Source organism: Amphiura filiformis, unplaced genomic scaffold (assembly GCF_039555335.1).
Source record: "Amphiura filiformis unplaced genomic scaffold, Afil_fr2py scaffold_42, whole genome shotgun sequence".
Lineage (NCBI taxonomy): Eukaryota > Metazoa > Echinodermata > Ophiuroidea > Amphilepidida > Amphiuridae > Amphiura > Amphiura filiformis.
The window spans coordinates 718390-735551 of record NW_027305506.1 but is presented as its reverse complement, the minus strand read 5'-3'; the positions used below and the strand labels follow the sequence as shown (position 1 = coordinate 735551).

Below are 17162 nucleotides of genomic sequence, written 5' to 3'. Positions count from 1 at the left end.
AGTTACCAGTTACGGGCACCATCTCTTCAAAAGTAACAAAAGAGCTTTTAAGAAATGTATACATGGTATATGGAAAACAAAGATTCAACATAACAATTTGGAAAAATTATTTACTCATGCTATAGGAATAGCTTGTAATAGTGTGTAAATTTGGATAAAAGTCCCAAAAATGGGCTGAATATATATATTAAAAGTACAGACATTTTGACTTCAGACATGAGAAGGAAAGGCGGCATCTCTGATACTGGAAATTATACTGGGAAATACTTGTAAACATTGGAATTATAGTAGTAAATACCTGGACAAATACTGGTTTTGAAATAATTCATGTATAAATTTTAGAAATAGTTTTGTTCATGTTTTAACACATTTTCATTCTCATCAAATAATTTCAATACATTTTAGAAAATGCCATTCATCCAAAACAGGTATATTTAAATTTATCATGTAAGTGACGTTTCTCTGTGACAAAAAAGTTACAGAGTAAAAGGCAAAACATTTATATTTCACTGCAATACCAAATAAAAACATTACCCTTCCCATCATTTTGAGTCTGCCAGTCTGCATAAAGTAAGAACCAATGTCATAACTTGATTCATCTTGATCTACAGAAGCTTACATAGATGTATAGACGGTTTTGAATTACCCGGCCCTGTGCTGAACCTGGCTAGGGGTCAAAGGCTAATAGCATTTTCAGAGCTAGGGTAACCATAACCGTAACATGTGTAAATACTATAAATGAAATGTAAATTTCCTTTTTTTGTGATGAACGAAATAACTTTTGAAAACAAAATATCTCACTTGCTCTTCTGGGCCAAGTTTTCAACTTGTTGACCCCCATTTTATTAACTGACTCTCATCAAATGATCCCTTCAATCAATTCATTTCGCGTCCACTCCTCAATTTCTGGGATCAGTCCATATTTTTTCCCTCAATTTTCATATTAAATTTTAAGGGATCTGGTTTGAGCGTTTCGACAGTATTTTTTGTGGGATATGGGAGCACATCAGACATATCGAATCTGAAACTGAATACGAAGAATGTCTTTCTGATATCAAATAGTTTTCATTTTTTAAATTCACGATATAATACAAATTTTATGATAAACTATTAAAATTTGATATTTTTCACATTTTTGATTTATAACAGTCCTCGAAGTAAATTTGATAAATCTAATGATATATTATTCTTAAAGTGTATGTAGCTGGGAGGAAAAGCCGACGATCAATTGAAAATTTTGACCTTTCATATTGAAGATATGGATTTTTTCCCCAAAAGACCTATTTTTTTTGTGTGTGTGTTTTGGGAAAAAAATCCATATCTTCAAAACGAAAGGTCAAAATTTTAAATTGATCGTCGGCTTTTCATCCCACATACATACACTTTAAGTATAAATCAAGTTTACTCCGAGTACTGTTAAATATCAAAATATCAATTTTAATCATTTGCCATAAAATGTGTATTACATTGGGAATTTTAAAAAATCAGAAATTTTTGATATCAGAAGAACATTCTTCGTATTCAGAATGCAATTCGATATGTCTGATGTGCTCTAATGTCCCACAATAAATACTGTCCAAACGTTCATACCCCATCCCTTAATACCGCTATATTTTCGAAAAAGCTGTAGATTGTCGGGTACCATTTTTTGGTTGAATTTTAGATTGTCCCATGCATCCATTTTATTTAGTACAATGGGCACGATTTGCTTGCAAGTGTTGCCCTGCAAAATAGCAATAATTGCGAGGAATTTGTATTGAAGCATTAATTTAATATTGTAATGCCAGGATGAACTAAGGATTTCAGAAAAATATACTAGGCCTAGTTTAGAAATACATACATACATTCTTGCTTATTTTTAATTGATTTTATTTGCTTTTTATTCTTGATCTATTATTCTTAACATTTAGGCCCTATTTAGTATATAGTTTATCTATTTATTTATTTATTTATTTATTTATTTATTTATTTATTTATTTATTTATTTATTTATTTATTTATTTATTTATTTATTCATTCATTCATTCATTCATTCATTCATTCATTCATTCATTCATTCATTCATTCATTCATTCATTCATTTATTTATTTATTTATTTATTTATTTATCTATAATATTTATTAAAAAAATAAAACTGGTGTTTATAAAATAGGTAGTGTTTAAAAATGCAAAAAATTAAGTTTATACAGCACTGAGGCCTGGTTAATTTTGATTGATATTGTAATTTTTTGGGGAAAATGGCTAATGCAATACCATTTAGTAAGAAATGTATAGGTGAACAAGCCTTCTCTGTAGCAGGCCCATCACTTTGGAACTCACTTCCGCAGCATGTAAGAAATGCCGGCTCAATTGCAGTTTTCAAAAAACTCTTGAAAACTCATTTGTTTTAATCTGAATTTGTATTTTTGCTTTGTATTATATTTCATGTGGTATTATTTGTTGTATTTTGTATGGCGCCTTGATCATAATGGATATTGCGCCTTATAAGAATTTAATGTATGTATGTATGTATGTATGTATGTATGTATATGTATATTATAAATTTAGGCCTACACATTACTCATTAATTGTTATTAATTTCATTTTGCTTGTTGCAAACAAGCTATATCAAATTTTATATATAAACAAAAAGAACAGGTTATGAATGAATGGGTTACAGAAAACAATTTTTGTTACACCATGTATCTGGAATCACTTTGGAAAAGAATGGTGATATTATCAATGAAAAATGGAACTAGTAAGGAACCCCATATACGGAATTTTTATACAAAATAAATGCAATTCTTAGAATTGGTAGGTGATTTGGCTATGATTTATTTGGCAAAACAGGATAATGTATTCAAAAGTTATGGTCATATTTTCACTTTCTGGGATAAATACAGTGCTAAAAATAAACTACATTTTTAAAGCAATAATGTGCGATTTCAACAAAGAGTAGATTCTTAATATTTGTTTTCCACAAAATGTTAGTTTTCATTGATCACATTATGTCCCCATTTAATTAACAAAAATTAACAAATGAGGTAAAGCACTTTTTACAGAGAAAATTGCTATTTCATTCCAGCGCTTATAATTATCGCAAATAGAGCTGGGGGTATGGTGGCAACAGAAAAATGGGGACGGCAAAGAGTAATGTGTCATTAAAATGACTAAAAATGGGACAAAAATGGACAAACGGGGACAAAAATTTGGCTTTGCTCCTCCACAGTAAAAGGCTGCGCCCCTGATTGAAGGCGTCGCTGTGGTGCAAATAACACATTAAGTTTTAAATTCGTATCTTTGGCCTTCGTCAAGTCCGTGCAGGGAGCGGCAGCACCACCCCAAAAGCAGGTGGTGTACGACGTGCATTCTCTAAATTCAGTAAATTTCCATCGTCAACCGTGTAATTGAATGGGATTATTTTGAAATTTTAAAAGGCTTGAAATATCACAAACAAATAGGCCTATGTTGATAAATAATATAAATACAAGCTAAAACCGTTGGGGTTCGATAATGAACCCCACAAAACTAACCGAGTATATTGGAAAATGCCACTACGGCCGGGCGGTTTCACAAGTTGCCGGCTCGATCATGTCATCCGCCGCCTGCCCAAAAGGGTCCGGTTTTGCTATTTTTCCAATAAAAAGGTCCAAATGTGGGAGAACAAATTTTAACAAGAATTTGTCTTTAAAAAGACAAGTTCACGGATCAGGTGTATAGCACATGTACTTTGAGCTACTTTGGTCTAACATTCAATATTCATATCTAACCTACTCTAGCTCTGCACTTATTCGACAATAAATAAGTGATATGAGGCTTAATAATGATACATGCGCCTTGACTCTGAAAACAATATTTTTAAAAACCTCATTTTGCATTTAGTTTTTTAAGCCACCTCGGGAGCCACCTACAGGATCTCGTTTTGCATTTAGGTTTTTATTGTGTTGCAAAGTAGCAAAACTTTCTTTATATATGGCCCAATTCGTGCCTGGAAAAGGCTATCCCCTCTTACAACCTATTGTCAGGTCTGATTTCTATATTGAGGTGTCACCGGGTTTGCAAGAGATAATAATACCAAATCTAAACACCAAATCTAAACACCATGAAATTTACCACATCACGACCAAGCTCACATTGGGCGCCCATTCCTTTTTAAAGGAATTTTTATTAAGTCACCTACTAGGAAACAAATTTGGCTATATTACTACGAAGAAAATTGTATCTTATCACTTGTAAACAAAATAATTACACAGCTTGCTCTTGTTAGCTTTTGTCAGGGTCAGGGATATGTATGAACACCAACATTAAACAGGTTTAGACCTATAGGCCTACACATGGGTTATTACAAGAGTCAATAAACATTAGCTAACATTCAATTAACTATAGAGTATAGATATAGACTTAGTTTTGTGCAATATAGTACAATTCTGAAGTAAATCGCTTGCTGCACAGTTTTCTATACAGAATGATGTTTACTTTGTAATCAGGCCTGGCCATGAACCTGTTAGTTTTGATTAATCGAACAGTTATGTGTATTGTCAGCATGTGATGGCTATAAGCCAATTACAAACATGTTTCTAAAAAAGGCTAAAAATTCCTACTCCTGGACAGACTCTTTTCCGGGTTAGGGCTAATTAGTAAGTTGTCATGTGTGGCAAGATTAGATAAAGGCATACAAACAAGGGTATGAGATATTAGGACTTATTTCCTAGACTAATAACCACAGGGCTGGTGGGCTACAATACCTATTCATGACACAGGATATGTAAGGGATAAACTGTGCATATGAGATGTGGGGGAAAGTGGCATCATTTCACTGCCGTGAAAAAAAGGGGATAAGGCATTTACACAGACAAGGGCAATTTGTAGAGGGAGTTGGGTACACAAATCTGCCCAAGTACAGTTAGGCCTATCATTTGAAAGTCCGGTTTTGGAATTCCTGCACCCTCCCAAAAAAAAATCTGTGTATGTATAATGGCCCTGGCCTTCATTAACTTTTTACAGGCTCAAGCTCAACTTCAGTTCAATTACACAATATTATGGTAATTTTTGTTTGTTTGTTGGAAAATGAACCACATTTTCAGGGGCTATTCAGGCCCGCTAAGAAGGTCTAAATAAAGCGCTGAAAATTATTTTTTCAAACAAAAACTAGGCACATGATTTTTCCAAAATCTGATTGCATTTATCTTTGTCTTTTTAATACTATCATGACAGCTCATGCCGGTATGTTAACCTTGTTACTTTTGAAGAGATGGTGATTAATATTAATTCAAAAACTGCCCAAATAAAGTGATTCTTCCTGCATTCTGTTAAATACTAAAAATTCTATTGAGATAAATATTAAACATGTAGGCCTAAATTGTCGCCGTAAAATTTTAGTCTGAAATGCATTTATATCCTAATTTGAATATGTCTGCAAATAAGAAAAGTTTATAGGCCACCAATATAGCCTACACTCATAATAGGCCTACGAAGATTAATACCAAAAACAACGAAAACTAAACAGCAAATGGCACTTTGCAGGACGTCAGTCACAACACAACAACAACACTAAAGTATTAAAATTAAGGGAAGGGGTATGAACGTTTGGACAGTATTTATTGTGGGACATTAGAGCACATCAAACATATCGAATTGCATTCCGAATACGAAGAATGGCCTTCTGATATCAAATAATTTTGATTTTTTGAAATTCGCAATGTAATACACATTTTTATGGCAAATCATTAAAATTGATATTTTGATATTTAACAGTACTCGAAGTAAACTTTATAAATCTGATGATTTCTACCTAAAGTGTATGTAGGTGGGATGAAAAGCCGACGATCAATTGAAAATTTGAAAAAATCCATATCTTCAATATGAAAGGTCAAAATTTTCAATTGATCGTCGGCCTTTCCTCCCAGCTACATACACTTTAAGACTATATCATTAAATTTATAAAATTGACTTCGAGGACTGTTATATCTCCAAAATGTGAAAAATATCAAATTTTAATAATTTGTCATAAAATTAGTATTATATCGTGAATTTCATAAACTGAAAATTATTTGATATCAGAAAGACATTCTTCGTATTCCGAATGCAATTCGATAGGTCTGATGTGCTCTCATGTCCCACAAAAATGCTGTCGAAACGCTCAAAACGCTCATTCCAGTTCCCTTATAACATTAATAATTTTCTCATTAAAAAGCAACTCATTACTCATACTTTCATGTGCTAATTTGCTAAAGTGTTTGAAAAGTGTTATATAATGTACACAAATATTTTATTATAATGATGTACGTAACTACTGTCTTAGGCTTAGTTCTAATATTTTAGAAGTACATGCATGTATTTCTAATTCACTGAGTGTACCATATAGTAATTAGTATTATATCACTAGGTTCTTTGTAGATTTGTATATTACTTTTATACTTATCAAATAAGGCCTAATTATTTCATTTATAAAATATGAGTATTTGTTATGACACTTTTATTCATGTTTAAGTTTATTTAAAATATTCCATTCAGTAAATACGTATTTTGGTTATACTGTATAAATACCAGAGCAAAATATGGCAAGTAAAGCTATTACCAATTCAAACCACAGTGAATTCAAACCTACCACTATATTATAAAGGTCAAATAGGGCGAGCTAGGGGCAAGAGGTAACATGCTTTATGGCATTTGGAGCATTCTTGTACTGTGATTAAAGGCTCACTGGCCTGGTTGGAGTATATTAAACACATTCTTACAGTGTTTTTGATAAGATAATAGCAGTGAATAAATATGAGTCTTAAACATAGGCCTTCTGTATGTACAATGTATTTGAATTATTTACATGATTAAAATACTAGAGTAGTCTTTAATACTATTAAAATAAATGCAACAAGTGGCAAAATCAATCATTCATAAGTTACTAGTAAAAAAAAATCAGCCATAAGATCTGTTTAAACATGTTTAAAAAGGTTGTGTTCATCATCTTTTAGTTTTATATTGTTAATATATTATTCAATATTTATAATACTAGGTGTATACAATGCGTATACAATTTTCCATAAAACAGTGAAAAATCCTGCTCGTTTTATAAAAGTTGATAGGACACAATTTCAAATAGTATGTTTGATGTACGAATAGCCTAAATTTCTGGTTTACGAAATTTGTCAATTTGAACATAACCTATTTCTTATTTGCAAATGTGTTTGTCTCGCAATTGTAGGCCTATAATACTAGTATACTTCCCTGATGTGTATTAAAAGGTCCAACCGTGGGCCTTATATGCCTTTTTTGCATAACACATCTTGTCGATGTTTGTTTATTTGTTTCTTGTGCAATAAACCCGGGCAATAAACATATTAAAATTAAAATTAAAATAAATTACTTTAAAAATGAATTTGGAATTCCAGACTTTTCCCCCCAAAATAAGTTTGCCCTCAATAGGGGTTCTGGTGGAATATGCCCGGAATTCCATACTTTTTGCGGAGATTGGGTCTGAAATTCCAGATATTTTTTTCAAAATGAATTTGGAATTCCAGACTTTTTTTAAAAAAAAATAGTTTGCCCTCTATAGGGTTTTGGTGGAAGGTGCCGGGAATTCCATACTTTTTGTGGAGATTTGGTCTGGAATTCCAGATATTTTTTGCAAAACAAATTTGGAATCCCAGATTTAAAAAAAACAAACATTTGCCCTCTATAAGGGGGGGGGGGGGGTTCTTTTATTATCTGGAATATCCCAATTGACATGAGAGTTGAGTCTCCAATAACAGTGATGCAAGTCAGGGGGCCATTTATACATTTCGAGTTCCGGTAAAAAACAGAAACTTTTTGAGGTATTTTGGGCTGGTCTGTAGACTTATTAATCAGAAAGAGTGGCGAATTATAGCTTAAATAAAAGTGTAAAGCCTATACATAAATTTGAGTCGCCAAAAAAGTCGCATTTTTATAATTATTGAGAAAATAGGTCCGCGAACTAAAAAATGGCAGAATCGGGTTTGCAGTCTTGAGAGCATGTCAAAAACAGTGAGGGCGCTGTTCGCGGCCTCCTAGCGGGAAAACGAGATGGAAGAACCCCATACATTGAAACATATGTTAAACTTTCATCGATTTGCAATCGACTGGTCATCATAAAATATTTTAAAACGAGCCCAAAAGGCCTCAAAATGAGCAAAGAAAACCGGTGTTTTTACACGTGTTTCAATGGGAAGATTATTTAGTGGTGTGCGCCCTTGTGATTGGCTCACAGGCTGAAAACTTTTTTTTCAAGAACGAAAGCGCAGAAGACACAGCACAGTGGCTCCTGTCCAGACCCCCCCAATCATTTTGGTGGCTATGCAAAAGTACCATTAGGTCCCCAATAATTTGGGCCAGGTGCCATCCCCCCCACACATTCACACCTCCAGACACACTAAAGCACAGAAAGAACGAAAGCGCAGAAGACACAGCACAGTGCCGTAAAATGGGTTTTTTAAACCACTGCTTCCAAACAAAACCAATTATAGGCCCCTATTTCTAATTAACTCTTTTTGTGACATTAGGGTTCCCTTCTACACCTTGAAGTTGAAAAAGATTTTTTAATAATTTTGTAAGGGTGCCCTAGGGGTTCAAAATGACCTGACCAAAGTTACCCCGCTTTTGGGGCAACTTTGGTCACAGTATTATATTCCATGAAGGAAAAAAAATAAAAAAAATTGATCTTCGCTGAATATGGGCAAGTTGTTGTTTTTTGTGACATTTGACACCTTGCAAAATTAATCAAACACACATCCTTGCTCACAAATATCGATTTTATTTTTCTGAAAAAATGTAAAAAATGCTGATTTTTGGTCAAAAATCCGCTTTTTTCGTAAATTTCAAGGAAATTACACATGAGCGACTATTATTTCTTCCAAACATATTTCTTAACAAATTGACACCAACAATATTGCTGTACGAAAATATGACCATTTAAAAAAATATATTTGACCGACCAAAGTTACCCCGCTGACCGAAGTTACCCCATTTTACGGTGGCTCCTGTCCAGACCCCCCCCACCAATAATTTTGGTTTCTATGGAAAAGTACCATTGGGCACTTGGTACTTGGCACTTGGTTGATATCCTCCTGAGACTGGACTGGAGGTGAGGAGAGTGGGGTCTAAGGCTGTCCATTGGTGTCACGTAGCTTCTCGAGGGCAGCTTTAAAGGCGTCGGGCTTTGGCGATGAAACTAAGTCGGTCGGTAGTCTGTTCCATGCTTTGATTGTGCGGGGGAAGAAAGAATTTGAATTTTGCATTGCATTTGCATGGGCCCCCCAATAATTTGGGCCAGGGCCATCCCCCAGACATTCACACCTCCAGACACACTAACCCCACCATCTTGATATGATTTGAATGCACAGGGAAGGTTTTTTTTTTTTATAAAAGTAGCTTTTGGGGCTGTGCAATAATTATGAGCCCCGGGGATAAAATTTCGAAGGGCCCGCCAAAACTCACTTGCCCCCCCCCCTCGGCCTGCCAAACCTTGCTCGCCCCGCCCCCCACACTCGGCCCGCCAAAAAAAACTTTGCCCCCCCCCCCTTACACATGCCAATTTTTTGGGATCCCAAATTTGCATACTAATCATTTCCGTACTGTTTTCCTAAGCCTTTTTAGAGCGTTTCATTTAAAAGGCACCCCCCAATGTGTGCCAAAAATCGCTTCCCCCCTCTCGGCTGGCCAAAATTGCTCCCCCCTTTCGGCTCCCCCAAATTTCTTGACCCCCCCTCCAAATTTGACCCTCCCCAGGGCTCATAATTATTGCACAGCCTATTATGAATAAAAAGTTTTAAATATAGGCTGGTTGATCAAAGATCAAAGGTTCATTATTTTATAATGGAACTTAAGTTTACCTTTGATTTCCGCAATCTTGAAAGCCCGGGGGCACTCCCACTTTGGAGGTGACGTGTATGTAGGGCCTTTAGCTGTCACCAAAGACCCTATAGGGCTATTTTGTAACGAGTGCAACTGTCACCCAAAGACCCCTTATTTCTCCATTCGATCTGTCAGCAAAAACCCTTATTTTTCCATTTGAACAGCAATGAGTCATCTATCACTGTTTGATTGTGTTACTTCTTTTGAAATAACAAAGCCATTTGAAGCCAATTAATACTAGAAATTCAATTTTCGAGGCTTATTTTGTCTCTCACCCACTCCACATTTTATACATTCTAACCCAATATCCCCCTAATTTAGATCCAAACGGTCCGTCTATCACCCAATGACCCCATATTTTGTTCATTTTGCTCTCTCCGAATGCTAAAAATATGCTCTCACCGAATGCTCCTTAGTCCTTACTGTACAAGTGCATGCAGCCCTACACCTATAGTATATCCATTTCATATTGAAGTGTCCCCCGGGCTTGAAAGGCATTGAAACTGAGATTTGTCTGCTGAAATTTGCATCTATATAAGAATGTAAAATTTAAGGTACATGGCTAGGAACAGTTCTAATGCATTTCATTTACTCATGTTGATATAATGTACATTCAACTCGATTTATTATACACAGTTGAGACAGGCCTTCAATATAGGACTGTTTTCAGTATACGGCCCTATTAGTTTTATAGCGACAGAATAAAGATTTTTAGAATCATATATTCGCAAATGGTCATTGTTGGTTGTTTTTTTTGTTTGTTTTTTGTTTGTTTTTTTAATCTTATATATATATGCCTGTACAATATTTGCGTTGTATTGCTGTTAATCTTTACACCGGTTGCGGTCAGAATGAAAACAAAACAAAACAAGAAATACAGTAAATCTGTTCAAAAGTTCAAGTTCAATAATGTATCAAATTGCAGGTCATTATTGTGATGTTCTGATAATTATAATGCATTATATTAATGTTATGGCGACTCCATTAAAGGCTAGGCCTATTCTGTGATTCTGGAGGATCGTAAAAATCATCAAAATTCAGATTTTGGTATCTTTGGCATCGATGTGCTAATTGCTAACATAGCATGCTAGTGGTTATATTAAAAGCCAAAAGCTTGAAGACAAAAATAAGACATTTTACATTAATCTGTAATTTTTCTATATTAAATACATGTATTTGAATGGGGCTTCAAATTTGACAATACTGCTGTTTTCCACGTTTTATGCCAATTTTTCATTTCAAATATACCTGATAACAATGGTAATGACTTCACTTTTGGACAATTTATAAACACTTTTAGGTTGTTTTTTTTTTACTCTTTCACTGGGATCACTGAATAGGCCTTTAATAGATCAACACACAACATGTGTGTGAGATTATTGAGTGCCAAGAAAATTATAAACTTGATCAAACAAAATCTCAAGCAAGATACATGTACATGTATAGGCCTAGTGACGTAGAATGACGTAAAATAATAGGCCAGTAAAATGCCATAGGACCAAGTAACGTCGGCAACAAAGAGTGAATATTTGACGCAAATATAATGCAACAAACACAATGCATTGACGTGATTGTATACAAATTGTAATATTATTTACCATGGTAACGTCGACCATGCACGGAGTTAAATATAAACCAAGTATACAGGGTGCCCCCACCCCAAAAAAACCCAAAACAACAGAACCCTCATTGCGCGCCCTCTTTTTCTCCTATTTCTGAAAAGTTGATCAAATATATTTTGGTATGTAAAGAAACCTGGAATCATTAGCTTTAATAAATTGAAACAAATATTCCAATCGGCTCAAACCTATGAAGATATGCTCTTTTAAAGAAATGTACCCATTTTTCACACTGTCCACGGAGGAGTTTTGGCTACTTCAAAGATTGAAAAGGAGTACATGTACCATGCATGAATATCAACCATTCCTGAACGATAACTTTATAAAAATAACTTTATTTAGGGAATGAGCCTTACCGATGGGCTTATTATATGGGCAATAGATTTTGTTAAGTGTCATTAAATTGTGGTTGTGGGATGGGACTTCTTTTGCCATTCTTGCAATTACTTATTTTTTGGTTAGTAATGCCTTTTGTTTTATTATACTTCTTACTTTCTTACTTTGTTGTTTCTTGCTTTCTTTTAATTTACAACATAATCCATTATTCTTTCTTGGGATAAAACAGGGCTGTTTAGTTTGTTGGTTTGGTAAGGTCTGTGTTGCTCTGCCCTTTACCTGGTATAGCCTCCTTTGGCGAACACAGGTTTTAGCCCTGGTCCTCATTCTATCAATTACATTGCCTACCAACCTTGTGCGCCGGATACTTAGCGAATGCAGAAGTAATATGTTTGCGACGATCTTGGAAGCTATCTGTTGGTAGTTATCACTTCGGATTGTGCCCCAAAGGAAGAAATCAAGTAGTGTGAGGTCTGGCGATCTTGTAGGCCACACCAAAGCATGACCCATCCCAACCACCATGACCACTCCGATTGCTATTCGTGGACAGAATGAAAAAAAACTGGTCCACGATTGGCTTCAATTTTACAAATTTTTGGCTCTGTTAAAAGGGCATTTCACGATCCAAAGCCTCATCCCCCTACTTTTTTCAAAATAAAGTTGAGATTTTTATACCACTGGAAACCTCTGGCTACAGAATGTTTATGTACCAACAATTTCTTGCAGATTAATTCGTTTAGCAAAAATATCGTAAAATTGAATTTCGTTCTGGTATATCAGAACGAAATTACACACAGTGGTCTATGGAGCAGTGTAATACACATGCATAACTCGCAAACGCAAAATCGGAATCAACTGCAATTTGGGGAATAATCTTTTTTTTCTTTTCGTGAATATCTACTGAAAAATGTCACACAAAGAAGATGTTATATAGGATCACGAAATACTGCTTTAAATTAACATTTTACACAATAAAAGTGTCAAAATGGTTCACCAACTGGCCTAAATTAGGGGCCGCATCCCCCTCCCACACACTCCTGCGTCGCCCAAGCGCGATGCGATGGTCATTTTTTTAACATTTTCAGATTTTTTCTCAAATTAGCCCCCACCCCCTGACTGCTTTAGATCTGCCACTGCCAGACACGGCACCAGGTGTTATATATTTGGGAACGGACCTGGAGAGGGAGGGGAGACGTGACATTTTACGGGGTGATCAGAAAATTTTGCATTTTTGCCCCAAATAGTAGGATTTTTGTGAAGATATTTAGTTCTGATGCGGGGGGGGGGGGGTGGGTAACCAAGAAGAAAAGGCTGAGGAAATATGCTGCCTTGACAGTCGCTGGCCATTTTTAGAGCCTTTAAAGAGGATGGTCCGATTTTATTACTTTTTTTCACTTTGGTTGACGAGTAAACTGGACTCCACTTCCAACCTATGAAGTTTCATGCTTTTATTTCAATCCAGTTTGATTTGATTTGATTTGATTTGTTCGGGATTTGACAACCCTGGATAACCCAAGAAAGCTTATTTCCATTGGGGTTCATTTGAACACCGGGACGGATTGGGAACCGTCAGGGGTTAATACCCTACTCTTTTCGAAACTGGCTGCGAATTACATGTACAGGTGTTAATGGCTCTCTGCACACGGGACCGACGGCTTTGCGTCCCTCCTCCGAAGGACGGGTACTTTCATGATTCATTTACCCAATTCTAAGTGAACCATGGGGAGAACGGAAGTCTGAATTTAATCTACAGAAGTTGCCAATTAATTTCAGACTTTTTTTTTCCAAGTCAATATCCCAGCAAATAGCCAACGCCGGGAATTGAACCCGGGACCTCATGCACTAAAGGCAAGTACCCTGACCATTGCGCCACGCTCTCTCTGAATTGATATGAGAGCAAAATATTTGAGCTTCTTCTGATACCCAAAGCTCACTTTTGATAGCGAAAAGGATAATGAATGAGGTTGTAGTCGGACCATCCAGTTCATCCTCTAAGTAACAATAAAATTATAATACAGGATAGATCACTACTTGTTTGAAATGAAAAGAATACTTTTAACAGCTCTTAATAAAGTGTATTAACAGCTTATGATGCGAATCTCTCTTTATTAAATGATTTTCATAGTATCCAAGTTTGCTAGTTTTGAGTTATTTGCCAAACTACCATTAATTTCCCAGAACCAGAAATAGAGGGGAATCTGTAAGCCAGGACTAACCAATCAGATCTCTCTCTCCTTTTTCGCGCATGCGTAATTCAGTTGTGGGTTTCCTTATTGAATAAATCAAGTGTCACAAGTTGGCAGTATTCATGTGTTACATGTAATGTCTACCTTATATTTTCAAGGTTACTACGTTGACGTAGAACAATTGCATGAACTTTTATGAAGTTCATGTTTTGTATTTTTCATGGTTCATTACTCTGGAGCTCTCTGGCAGGATCATAAACTTGACACGTGTATTAAATCATAATATACAAGGTGATCTAAAATGAAATGTACCCAACTTCAAAAACTAAAATAAAATACTTACTTATAGCTGATGAAGTAGTGTGTTATCAGCAGTAGATAGCTGATGAAGTAGTACCGGTATGCTATCAACAGTAGATAGTGGATGAAGTAGCTTACTATACTATCAGCAGTAGAAAGCTGATGAAGTAGTGTGTTATCAGCAGTAGATAGTGGATGAAGTAGCTTACTATCAGCAGTACACTCTCAGAAAAAAGGTTCAACTTAGAACCTTTTTTTGTCCTGTAGGCCCTATGCAGAACCCTAAGCAGTAATAAGGTACTAAAAAGAACCTTAAAAAGTTCTACAAAGAACCTTAAAGATTTAAATAGGCCTGGGGACATTCTAATTCATTCATTTAGGGACTCATCACAAAGTTAAGAAAAGTAAAATATAGTGTTAACCCTTTTTGGTACTAAAAATCATTTCCTTGGATAAAGAACATTTTTTTTCTGTTCTACTTAGAACCTTTGAGGGTTCTTTCTTTAAGATTCCTTAAAGGTTCTTCAAGCTTAAGGTTCTACAAAGAACCTTTTTCTTGGCTACAGAACTTTTTTGGTTCTACAAAGAACCCCATTGGGTTTCAATTGGGTTCTTTGTAGCAACGTTTGCACAGTTTGTGGGACATGAGAGCACATCAGACACATTGCATTCTGAATACGAGGAATGTCCTTCTGATATCAAATTATATAATTTTTGAACATTAAATGTCGGGTTATATAACTGTCAAACGACAAACGTTTATAAAACGTTTTAGATGAAACACACACAACAGTATTTTGTAAAAATAATGTTGTCAAAATGTACGTTATTGTAAAATTTCAAAATATTTTGTCAACTCTTACATAGCATTATGTTAGAATACCGGGTATTTTGTTTCGCAGCAGCGGCAGCGCCGGAAAAAAATTTCGGGGGGGGGGGGATTTAGGGGGGAAAAGTGAATTTTTTTTTTGGGGGGGGATCAACAAATCAGTTTTGCGCAAAATTGCCGCAAAAAGTGGAAATTTTCGTAATTTTGAGTTTTTACGGGGGGGGGGGGGATAAAAGGGGGACAAGAGTCCTGACTTGGGGAGGGGGCATTTTCCCCTCATGCCCCCGTGGCGCTGCCACTGTTTCGCAGAGCCTCATTTCCTGAACTTGGTTTCACCACTCACACACATGGACACCCCAACCCTCCTCCACAACACACATTTCACAAACATAAAAAAAACACCAATCACTGATTATATGAAAAAAACACCACAAAAGCATTTTACAATTAATATAATTATTGCAAAATGTTGTAGGCCTATGTTTTAATGTGTGAACTCGGAGGTGCTCCTACAGAAAGGAGGAATTGCCCAAGAAGACGTTTTGGTGGTGCGCCTCTTTAAAGGCGGGATATCCTAACTGAACTGAACTGAACTATGGCGGCGCCCAGTTGGGAAATTCCTTCACGTTCCGAGACCGAGTGTTGTGTCTGCGAAACCGTCGGCCCCCAAACGATTTGGTGGAAGTGTACAGGAAATGTTTTGGTAAAAGGTTTATTTTTCACCTTTTACATTACAACATATATACATTATTGTTTAATAACAACTTAAATGTGTAGTAATGGTGATGTAATATTAAATGTTTGAAGACAATGCTGTAATTTGTATAAATCCTAACTCACTAGCTCCATGTGCTAGCTTGTTTTTTGTTATGGTTTTGTTTGAAGGTACTGGAGGCTGGAGATTATGTAACTGGCGCAAATAGCCATAGTAGCTGAAGGCGCCATTAAAACCCAAAGAAAGAAAGAAAAGAAAGAAAGATTTGGTGGACCACAAGACAAACGACTAGTCTAAGACATGTTAGAAGTAGGTGTTGTCTAAACACCTTGGTCTGGGGCGGACATTTTAAAAATGAATTTAGAAGAGCAGCAACGACATCACTTGCATTACATTCCAGATGTTAAATCTACATCATATGCAAAATTTGAGGAAATTCGCACGAGTCCGTTTTATTTTAGGGCCATTTGTCTATAACTGGTCTTTACATGTAGCCCTATGGAGAGAGTGCCGTTGAGGGCGCTTATAACCCCATTTAGGAACAAAAATGTGATTTAAAAAACCGGACTCGTGCGAGTATGTAGTTTGAACATGTAGAAATATAATCAAGTAGTTGCCCTACCTGCTCTTCTCCGAAAAAATAAAAAGTCCTATACCTCAATGATAATGAAACCTAGCCTAGGTGTAAAATTGATACTGAACATGCTGAATGAGCTTATTGCATTTGGAAGTGAAATCTTAGTTCACCACGTAAACTTGTATGGCTCAAAATTCGGACCGCTCGCCAATAAGTTTACTGTCATAGTGTATTTCCAGGCGGTTGATGTTTTTTTCATACTCACATACAGTCCACAGGCACAGGTGTTCCGGAGAAAGTCATTAATATATCCTGCTACTTCACAAAATAAAACAAATTCTCATTACGGAGAAATTTCAGTGAAAAATATGTGCCCATATGACTCTACGGCACTAGACCAATCGCCATTCTAACTTCCGGTTTTTGAGAGCAGTTTTGGGACACTTTGACCTCTGACATATATCGGAAAAATTGACGTAATTATTATTAATTTTCTTAATATTGTCATAATGTTGATCGTTAAAAATACTAAATAATTAATTTATACAACTAATATTTTTTATATTTGTTTTAATTATTGTAAAACATTTTAGATTATATTTTGTACGTACAAAAACCCAATATTTCTGAATTCAGGTCATCTCGTCCATGACATCATTGATTGAGGTCAATTTCCATAATTCGACGAATGGACTTACATAGGATTACACAGAGAGATATTTTGCCAAAATTTGACCATTTCTATTTAGCTTG

General features: G+C 35.6%; 2 protein-coding genes across 2 annotated transcripts in view; one reads left to right on the top strand and one right to left on the bottom strand.

Moving 5' to 3' along the window:
- Positions 1 to 17162, bottom strand: part of LOC140144149 (uncharacterized) — a 371331-nt gene that overhangs the window by 141237 nt on the left and 212932 nt on the right. The window lies entirely within an intron of this gene.
- The window catches only part of LOC140144151 (uncharacterized), a 50543-nt gene continuing 49085 nt past the window's right edge, over positions 15705 to 17162 (top strand). The window contains exon 1 of the mRNA XM_072165982.1: positions 15705 to 15820. The gene's annotated coding sequence lies outside the window, so the exon portion shown is untranslated. The remainder of the gene's footprint in view (positions 15821 to 17162) is intronic.